Source organism: Salvelinus namaycush, unplaced genomic scaffold (genome assembly GCF_016432855.1).
Source record: "Salvelinus namaycush isolate Seneca unplaced genomic scaffold, SaNama_1.0 Scaffold516, whole genome shotgun sequence".
Classification (NCBI taxonomy): Eukaryota; Metazoa; Chordata; class Actinopteri; order Salmoniformes; family Salmonidae; genus Salvelinus; species Salvelinus namaycush.
In genome coordinates this window covers 103898-114177 of record NW_024061216.1, presented here as the reverse complement: position 1 = coordinate 114177, position 10280 = coordinate 103898, and the positions used below count along the sequence as shown (strand labels likewise).

At 43.3% G+C, this 10280-nt stretch overlaps 2 long non-coding RNA genes across 2 annotated transcripts; both read left to right on the top strand.

Annotated features, from left to right (window-relative positions):
* The first annotated feature begins 989 nt into the window (after nucleotides 1–989).
* On the top strand, nucleotides 990–1471 carry LOC120041717. The gene is made up of 3 exons (XR_005475928.1): nucleotides 990–1076; nucleotides 1170–1268; nucleotides 1391–1471. It is a non-coding gene; the product is annotated as an uncharacterized LOC120041717 (long non-coding RNA).
* Nucleotides 1472–7066: 5595 nt separating this feature from the next.
* On the top strand, nucleotides 7067–9438 carry LOC120041719. Its single transcript, XR_005475930.1, has 3 exons — nucleotides 7067–7147; nucleotides 8703–8759; nucleotides 9352–9438. It is a non-coding gene; the product is annotated as an uncharacterized LOC120041719 (long non-coding RNA).
* Nucleotides 9439–10280: the final 842 nt, after the last annotated feature.

The following is a 10280-nucleotide window of genomic DNA, read 5'->3' as shown; positions in this document are numbered from 1 at the left end:
AAAATAATATGTCATTCATCAGACTTTTATCCAAAGCGACTTACAATAAAACCTGCTGTCGTTTATGTATGGGTGGTGACGGGAATCGAACCCACTACCCTGGCTTTGCAAGCGTCATGCTCTATCATGGTCATGGGTGCACCTCAGCCACGCTCAAGGTCCTAAACGATATCTTAACCGCCATCGATAAGAAACAATACTGTGCAGCTGTATTCATTGACCTGGCCAAGGCTTTTGACTCTGTCAATCACCACATCCTTACCGACAGACTCAACAGCCTTGGTTTCTCAAATGATTGCCTCGCCTGGTTCATTAACTACTTCTCCGATAGAGTTCAGTGTGTAAAATCGGCCTCCTGTAGCCCGGGCCTCTGGCAGTCTCTATGGGGGTGCCATAGGGTTCAATTCTTGGGCCGACTCTTCTCTGTATACATCAATGATGTCGCTCTTGCTGCTTGTGAGTCTCTGATCCACCTCTACGCAGATGACACCATTCTGTATACTTCTGGCCCTTCTTTGGACACTGTGTTAACTACCCTCCAGACGAGCTTCAATGCCATACAACTCTCCTTCCGTGGCCTTCGATTGCTCTTAAATACAAGTAAAACTAAATGTATGCTCATTGGTCACTGATTTTGAATGCTTGTTTTGTTGTCGTAGGGTTGGGAGGAGGACATGCTGCCGAGGAGAGGGAGGTTCCTCTGGTAAAGTGAGTTCCTATAAATGTCTGTGTAGTCTGGGCTTGTCAGATGCTGAAGGATAGTGGTCATAATGCTGCTATCCCCCATTGACTCTAATGGTTGACATGCTCCAATCCCTCCCTTTCACAGCCTCTACCTTACCACCAAGAGAGTGGAGGACATCGCCCTGAGGCTCGTCTCCCTGCGCCAGGCCTTCATTGTGAGTGGACACACTTTTCTTTTTCTCTCTGTGACTTCTTGTTCTCTCCTAGAGGAAGATGCCTCACCCTAACTCTTCCCTCTCCCCTAGACCCTGCTTGGTTCCACCCTGAGCAGGAACCATCTGTTTGTGGCGGGAAAGGTCCTCCTGGGCGCACTGGTTCAGGCCAACCACATGGTAACTCACTAACGCATTCTCTTTCAAGGGAAAGAGAGCGTCCCTGAGGTGAAATGTGTTCTGTTCACTAAGATGCTCTTTTCTTTGTCATAGGACGAGGCCAAGTTCATCCGTACTTATAACGACTTTGTGGACTACCTGAGTGACCCCTCCAAGCGGAATGACATTGAGAGGGAGCTGGCTGAGGCAAAGGTGAGTTCATTAACTCTTTCAAGTCTCACTGAGTTCTTCCACATGCATGTCTTTTATACATCACAGTAGCTGATCTATATGAAATCATTCCTATTTTCTCCAAACGTGTTTTCTTGTCCTAGATCCATCATGTGAACATGATAGATGTCCTCTTTGAGCTGGTGCTGTTTGGGATGATGACAGCTCAGAAGTCCCTGATGGTGGTAAGTAGCATCTCACTGGTACATGTTTTGATATCTCTCTATTAGCAGTTTCACTTAAATTCCTCTTCTCTTCTATTCTCTCCTCTTTTCTCCTCCTTTGTTTCCTTTAGCACGCCGGTGGGTTTGTGGAGCGTCTGTACGCTCTCCTGTACTCCTTCCTGCCCACTGCTGCCAACATGGAGCCAGAGGCTGACAGATACCTGCTGCTGCTCAATGTAAGAGTCAAGAGGTTACTTCCTGTTTACTTCCATATTCTTAGTGTACTTCCTTTTTACTTCCTTATTCATGGTTAACCAGGTTCCAATGTCATTTTAGGGGGAGTATTTCTAATTGTCTCTCTCCTCTTGATAAGCTAGTAACTCAGAGCCATTTTCTATGTGTTGTGTGGTGTTCTCTTCAGGGCGGGCTGATGGCTCTGCTAGATGACATGTTTGGCCAGCAGCTGGCCTGGTACTTTAACCCAGAGTCTCTGGTCACGGAGCTCTCCAGCCTCCTGGAGTACCACTTGGAGAACCTCATGGCCAGCATGTAGTCCTACTGCAGGGACCATACTCCTTTCTCCTTCTCTCTCTCTTTTGAAGGATTGAGGACTTGAAGTGCTTTGTTGAACCCTGATTAGTTAACACCCATTAATTTAATGTATTCTCTTGTTTTCTCTCCCCACAGGATTATTGTGACACTTTGCCACCCAAGAGGGATCTAGACACCAATGCACTACATTACTTTGCACTGAATTTGAAATGTTTAAATAAAATAAGTTGTAGTTCAAAAACATTTTTGTTTCCGTCTTTTCATCTATTTGATTTTATGACCATTTCCTCTTCCTAGAGGTATAATGCTAATATTAGATTATTACACGAACAATGATGCTTTATTATCTGCATATGGAAATAAAAAAACTATGTTTAGTTGATTTACAGATACTACAGGCCCACACTTTATATGGTTTTGTACTGTGGTTTGTGATACGGTACTATTTAAAAACATGTAGGACTACATACACTGAGTGCACAAAACATTAGGAACGTCTTCCTAATATTGAGTTGCACACCCTTTTCCCCTCAGAACAGCCTCAATTCGTCGGGGCATGGACTCTACAAGCTGCCCTAAGCGTTCCACAAGGATGCTGGCCCATGTTGTGTCAAGTTGGCTGGACGTCCTTTGGGTGGTAGATCATTCTTGATACACATGGGAAACTGTTGAGCATGAAAAAAACAGCAGTGTTGCAGTTCTTGACACACTTAACCCGGTGCGCCTGGCACCTACTACCATACCCCGTTCAAAGGCAGTTAAATCTTTTGTCTTGCCGAATCACCCTCTGAATGACACACACAATCCATGTCTCAATTCTCTCAAGGTCTTAAAATCTTTCTTTAACTCCCCTTCATCTACACTGATTGAAGTGGATTCAACAAGTGACATCAATAAGGGGTCATAGCTTTCACTTGGTCAGTCTGTCATGGAAAGAGCAGGTGTCCTCAATGTTTTGCATTATCAGTGTGTAGGAACCTGGTACAGTATAAAGTTTACCACTAGAGGGGGTAATTGCTTCAGTCTTGAATGTTACTTCTCACTATCCCTACTCTACATTAACAGTCTGCCATTGTAGACTCCGGTAACTTGGGTATCTTAGTTTTTTATATTTGCCATTAATGTCTGAACCATTTACCATCTTTCCCACTGAAACCAGTAATGTTAGCGTTCATGTGAGAGAGGGTGTAGTAGTGCATACTGACCACCAGTTGGATCCACTAATTGTGGACGACATCCTTGTCTATAGTCGAAGCAAAGAGGAGCACGACCGAAACCTCCGCGCGATGCTGCAAAGGTCCCGTGAGAGAGGAATCCGGCTCAACCCAGAGAAGAGCACAGTCGGCGCTACAGAGGTCAGCTACTTCGGACATCTTCTCACAGCGACTGGAATCAAGCCAGATCCACAGAAGATCTCAACCATAAAATAAATTTAGCCACCAAAGAACCGTGCAGAGCTGGAAATAGTGCTTGGCATGGTCAACTACTTAGCCAAGTTCGCACCCAGCCTCTCCAATGCTAATGCACCCCTGCATCAACTGCTAAAGCAGTCCAGTGAGTTTCTCTGGGACAAGCAACACGACATTGCTTTCCAGAAATGTGAAAGACTTGATCACGAGAGAACCAGGACCAATCCTTGCCTACTACGACCCCGACAAAGAGCTCAGACTCCAAGTAGACGCGTCAAAGTATGGACTAGGTGCAGTGCTACTGCAAGAAGGAAAGCCCATCGGCTACGCTTCCAAATCTCTCACAGACTGTGAAATCAACTACGCTCAAATTGAAAAGGAGCTCTATGCCATTCTGTTCGGATGTAAACGTTTCCATCAGTACGTATATGGACGACAAGTCATTGTGGAATCCGACCACAAGCCCCTTGAGTCAATCATGAGGAAACCACTAGCCGCAGCCCCGCCAAGGCTACAGAGAATGATTCTTCAACTACAAAAATACGACTTCACAATCACTCACCGTCCAGGCAAAGACATCCCTGTCGCAGACACACTCTCCAGGAAGTTTCTTACCTATAAGGACAGCAGCCTCAGTGAAGGCATGGACATGCAAGTGCACACTGTGTACAGCAACTTACCAGTTAGTGACACAAAACTGAAGGAGATCCAAGCAGAAACAGAAAAGGACTCACAACTCGCACAGCTGAGGAAAGTCATACAGGATGGACGGCCTGAGGAGAGGAGAAAATGCCCTCAGAGCGTCTCAGAATTCTGGAACCATCCTGATGAACTATCACAGATCAACGGAATTATTTTCAAAGGAGAGAAAATCATCATTCCTACCAGTCTCAGGAAGAGATTTTGACAAAGATCCATGCTGGACACACACATGGGCATGGAAAAGTGCAAACAGAGAGCACGGGACATTTTGTTTTGGCCCGGAATGTGCAAACAAATAGAGGACATTGTTGGTAAATGCGCCATATGTCTTGAACGACGCCCCTCAAACACCAAAGAGCCAATGTTACCTCACTGTATCCCAGACCGACCCTGGCAGGTCGTGGCAACCGATCTGTTCACCTGGAACAACGAGAACTACATCGTAACAGTTGACTACTACAGCAGATACTTCGAACTCGACAAGCTTCACAGCACCACATCTGCAGCTGTGATACACAAGCTGAAAGCAGCCTTTGCCAGGCATGGCATTGTAGAGACTTTAATATCTGACAATGGGCCCTGTTACAAATCAAATGAGTTTGAATCCTTCACAAAAGCATGGGAGTTTACACATCACCACAAGCCCACATTACCCTCAAAGTAATGGCCTTGCTGAAAAATCAGTGCAGATTGCTAAATCACTCATGGACAAAGCAAAAGCAGACAAGAGAGACCCCTACCTCAGCCTCCTTGAATACCGCAACACTCCAGTTGACAACTTCAAATCACCAGCCCAGCTGTTGATGAGCCGCGGACTTCGCTCAATCCTTCCCAGCACCAACCAGCAGCTACAACCTGAGGTCGTCAGCTACAAGGAAATGCATGAAAAACGTGCACAGAGACAACAACAACAAAAGCGATACTACGACAGCTAGACCACTGCCACCACTGATCGACGGAGAGTCAGTTTGAATCCAGGAGCATGGCCTCTGGAAGCCAGCAGTCGTCATCCAGCCAGCTGACACTGAACGTTCATAGCACGTCCTCACCGCAGAAGGAGCGGTGTACCGCCGCAATCGTCGTCACCTACTGAACACAAAAGAACAACACACTGATGAGATGAACTGTTCCCCTGAAAGAGAACGTGATGGACTAAACACACACACACACACACACACACACACATCACAACATACACCATACTTACCTGCAACACCACAAGAACTGTTGACTGACACAGAAGCATGCTCAGCATCATATCGCACAAGGTCAGGAAGAGAGGTCAAGCCCAGAGCTGTCCTAGAACCGAGAAATGTCAAAGGGTGTAGGCGGATCGCTGCCCTAAAAGAGTTCCACACTGTAAACTTGTTATTGAAAGTTCACTTGAAATGCTTTGGTATTGTATTTGTTTGAAATGTTAAGATGTATTTCTACTGTGAAAGCTGAGTTGCTGAGAATCCCTTGTTCGAAAAGTAACAGTATGTTGGATCATTGTTTCAGAGTCTATGTTGATTCAGTTGGTGTAGTATGCAATATAAATGGTTACTTACCTTGAGTTCAAACTGCAGAGCATGTTTTCAAAAGAAACGCTTAGAATATGTAAAAAAATATATTTTGTTTTAAAAGAAGGGGGATGTAATATTCATATGTGTAAACATACTGAGTTATAATTGGATGCATTTTACCGCCATATCATACTGTGCTATGATTGGTTAAGACCACCCAAATGGTTAGGTCATGGTCAGTTTGATCCTGGTTGGCGATACGTGAACATGCCAGTTATAGCTAGCTAATAAAGAGCTATGTTAAGAAATATCCTGTAGTACTGCATTTTATTATTTTGTACAAAGTGTGCAAAACAAGACAGTGCAGACGAGGAATGCAATGGTAAGTACTTGGCGCTAAACTCAAGCGAACTTTCAGGATGCTTCCATCTTTCCATAGCTAGCTAGCTTGACCGGCGTTGTCATTTCAAGGGGATGAACTCGGCTAACCTAGCGCAACTATCGTTAACGTTAGTTGTAAATACTGTAATGAAACAGTTAGGGAGCAGGTCTCGAACCCTCGACCTTCTAGCCCGAAGTCCAGCGCGCTATCGACTGTGCCGCAAAAGCATGCTTGTGTCGATTGCCGCGCTTATAACCCCAGGGTCGTTACACTACCAATGCATAATAACCTAAGCTTGCTTAGTTGTAGCCGAAGCGAAGTCTCGGCCTGTGTTGGCTACTGCCTGACTAGTTGCCAAATTCTGGAACTATAATAACTGTGTTTCTGTAGTAACTACATTAGTAGCTTGGACCATGTAAACAAGCTTTTGGCCTATATATTTTCTTGAACCCAAAGGCAAAGCTACACAAGGGCCCATAGCTAATCCAAACTTGTGAACATTGACTAACTAACTACATGACAACTTGCCAATTGATCTGGCAGTCTTCTTAGTTAACTAACTAGCTAGCTACACACAATAATATAGATGTGAGCTTAATTGTAATCAACTACTATAGTTACTTACTAAACTGACCATTAATATATCACACTTCTGTGTTGGTTTAGGAAGCAAATTGCAAGATGGATTATAGGCCTGGTTAGCTATAAAGCTAGCTATTGTTGACATAAAATACTGGCATGTCATTAACCCCTCTGCTTGCAAGTTCTTCTCTTTTTACATCTACCCTATCAAGACAAAAACAATATTCTATTTAGCCTTAATGCTTGGCTTTCCTTTTGGATACTCTGGCTCTGTAAAAAGAGAAGCAGATAAAACAAGGCTTACTTTAGTGATGTGTATTCTATTCACGCCCTGATTGTGCATGGGGCACATAGGGTGGACGCTGAGGTAATGGGCCTGGAATCTTTGGTAGGCGTGAAACAACTGATCTTTGAATCATTCCTCTCCACAGTGTTCCTGTGCCGGGGCAAAGCTTTCAGCGATTTCACCGGACCAGACTGTCGGTTTCTGTCATTTAAAAAAGGAGAGACTATATATGTCTACTATAAACTCTCAGGCCAAAGGACAAATATATGTGCAGGGAGTGTAAGTATGAGTTAATATTAAATTACAGTACCTGTCAAAAGTTTGGACACACCTACTCATTCAAGGGTTTTACTTCACTATTATTCTACAATGTAGAAAATAGTAAAGACATCAACACTTTGGAAAACACATGGAATCATGTAGCAACCAAAAAAGTGTTAAACAAATCAAATATATTTTAGATTCTTCAAAGTAGCCCCCCCTTGTCTTGATGACTGCTTTGCACAGACTTGGCATTCTGTCAACCAGCTTCATGAGGTAGTCACCTGGAATGCATTTCAATTAACAGGTGTGCCTTATTAAAATGTTATTTGTGGAATTTATTTCCTTCTTAATGCGTTTGAGCCAGTTGTCTTGTGACAAGGTTGGGGTGGTATACAGAAGATTTGGTAAAAGACCAAGTCCATATTATGGCAAGAACAGTGCAGTCGCAAAAACCATCAAGCGCTATGATGAAACTGGCTCTTATGAGGACTGCCACACGAAAGGAAGACTCTGCTGCGAGTTAACTGCACCTCATATTGAAGCCCAAGTAAATGCTTCACAGAGTTCAAGTAACAGACATAGCCCAACATCAACTGATCAGAGGAGACTGCGTGAATCAGGCCTTCATTGTTGAATTGCTGCAAAGAAACCACTACTGAAGGACCCTAATAATAAGAAGAGACTTGCTTGGGCCTAGACACACGAGCAATGGACATTAGACTGGTGGAAATCTGTCCTTTGGTCTGATGAGTACAAATTTGAGAGTTTTGGTTCCAACCTTCGTGTCTTTCTGAGATGCAGAGTAGGTGAACGAATTATCTCCGCATGGATGGTTCCCACCGTGAAGCATGGAAGAGGTGTGGGGGTGCTTTGCTGGTGACACTGTCTGTGATTTATTTAGAATTCAAGGCTCACTTAACCGGCATGGCTACCACAGCATTCTGCAGTGATATGCCATCCCATGTGGTTTGTGCTTAGTGGGACAATTATTTGTTTTTCAGCAGGACAATGACCCAACACACCTCCAGGCTGTGTAAGGGCTTTTTGACCACATTCACCCGACCTCAACCCAATTGAGATGGTTTGGGATGAATTGGACCACAGAGTGAAGGAAAAGCAGCCAACAAGAGCTCAACATACTGTATGTGGGAACTCCTTCAAGACTGTTGTAAAAGCATTCCTGTTTCAACAACACAACATGCATTTTGCTACACCCGCAATTACATCTGCTAAATACGTGTATGTGACCAATAAAATTTGATTTGGGCTTCTTTGAAGAATATAAAATATATTTAGATATTTTTTTTGTACACTTTTTTGGGGTTACTACATGATTCCATATGTGTTATTTCATAGTTTTGATGTCTTCACTATTATTCTACAATGTAGAAAATAAAGAAAAACCCTTGAATGAGTCGGTGTGTCCATACTTTTTACTGGTACTGTATGTGATAACATTGCAGTCTAGAAGGAATGTTGAAGCTTTTTCTGTTTTGTTAACATGTTTCATTCTCTGTTTTGTTTCCATTTCTTACAATAGGTTGGTAACCGCTTTGGTTACTTCAATAAGGACCAACTCGTAATCAATCACATATACACTGAAAAAGAATTGGAGATTCCTGCTGAGGTAAGTCAATAAATAGATGTAGGCCTAGTTCACTACTGCCAATGCATCATCGCTTAAAACATTGTCTGGAATGACTGAACTTCTTTCTGAAATAGGTAGTGTAACGTTCGTTCTCCTCCTCTTCTGAGGAGGAGCAAGGATCGGACCAATATGCAGCGAGGTATGAAGACATAATGATTTATTTAAAGAAAGACGAACACGAAAAAACTCTTAACAAACTACAAAACAATAAACGACGTAAACAGACCTGAACATGAGAACTTACAGACAACGAAGAACGCACGAACAGGAACAAACTCACAAACGAAACAGTCCTGTGTGGCATAAACACTAACACAGGAACAATCACCCACAAACAAACAGTGTGAATAGCCTACCTAAATATGGTTCTCAATCAGAGGAAACGTAAAACACCTGCCTCTGATTGAGAACCATATCAGGCTAGTTAACCAACCTAAACATAGAAACAAATAACATAGAATGCCCACCCAGCTCACGTCCTGACCATACTAAACAAAGACAAAATAAAGGAAATAAGGTCAGGAACATGACAGGTAGTATGACTCAAACAATGTTTTCTTTTTCTTTTCAGGAAACCGACATTGTTTGCTTTGACACTGGACACGATAAGTTTGACAGTTATGACATTGATTCACTGTTAGGTTCCTCTTTATTGTTAACAGACAAGGAGGATTCTGTGCAAGTAACCACAGAGACTTTTTACCTAAACAAAAGTGCTGAGAGCACCACGGTGGAAGTGGATGAGCCTCCACCTGAAGTGACACTGTTAAAAAATGATGAGATTGATAGGGATGTACCTGAGGACATTGATAAGGTTGTAGAGGTTCCAGATAATGATGATCTGAGACATTTTGAGGCTTTAGAGTCCTCTCTGCCTCAGCCTGAAACTCTTGACACAAAGGGAGTGGAATCTAACACTGTACTTGAGACCACAGCTGAGAGGATCAAAGATTACCTTCAGAAAGATCAGCAGAGGACAGAGGACTCTGTGCCGTACAGTGTTGTTGAACCAGAGGAAGGTGAGATCAAAGAAACCCCCTCAGAACCTGAATCCAAAGATGATCCTGAGTTAGAAAATGCACCTGATGGTTTTTCAGAAGGCAGACCTATTCCTGAGTTAAAAATCACACTTGGAATAACTTTTGATGCTGTCACTTCCAATGATGAGGACACTTTGAAGGTGACTCCATATGACAAGGAAAGTGACAAGACTGAATATCAGCAGGATGAGGAAAGTGATTATCATCTCAGGGAAACTCCATTGCTGGCTTTTTCTGAAGAAAGTTCTAATTTGGAACACGAGAACATTCCGGAATCTGATCGGACAGATGAGGAAGACAGTCTATCAGAGGTACCTCATACACAGAAACAGGACTCCAAGGACAATAACCTGTGGTCTGCATTTGGTGATACCGTTTTTAACATTGTCAGTGGTGGGGAAAGAATAGCTTATGTTGCCGGTTCAGAGGAAGATGACGAGGAGGATGATGACGAAGGTGA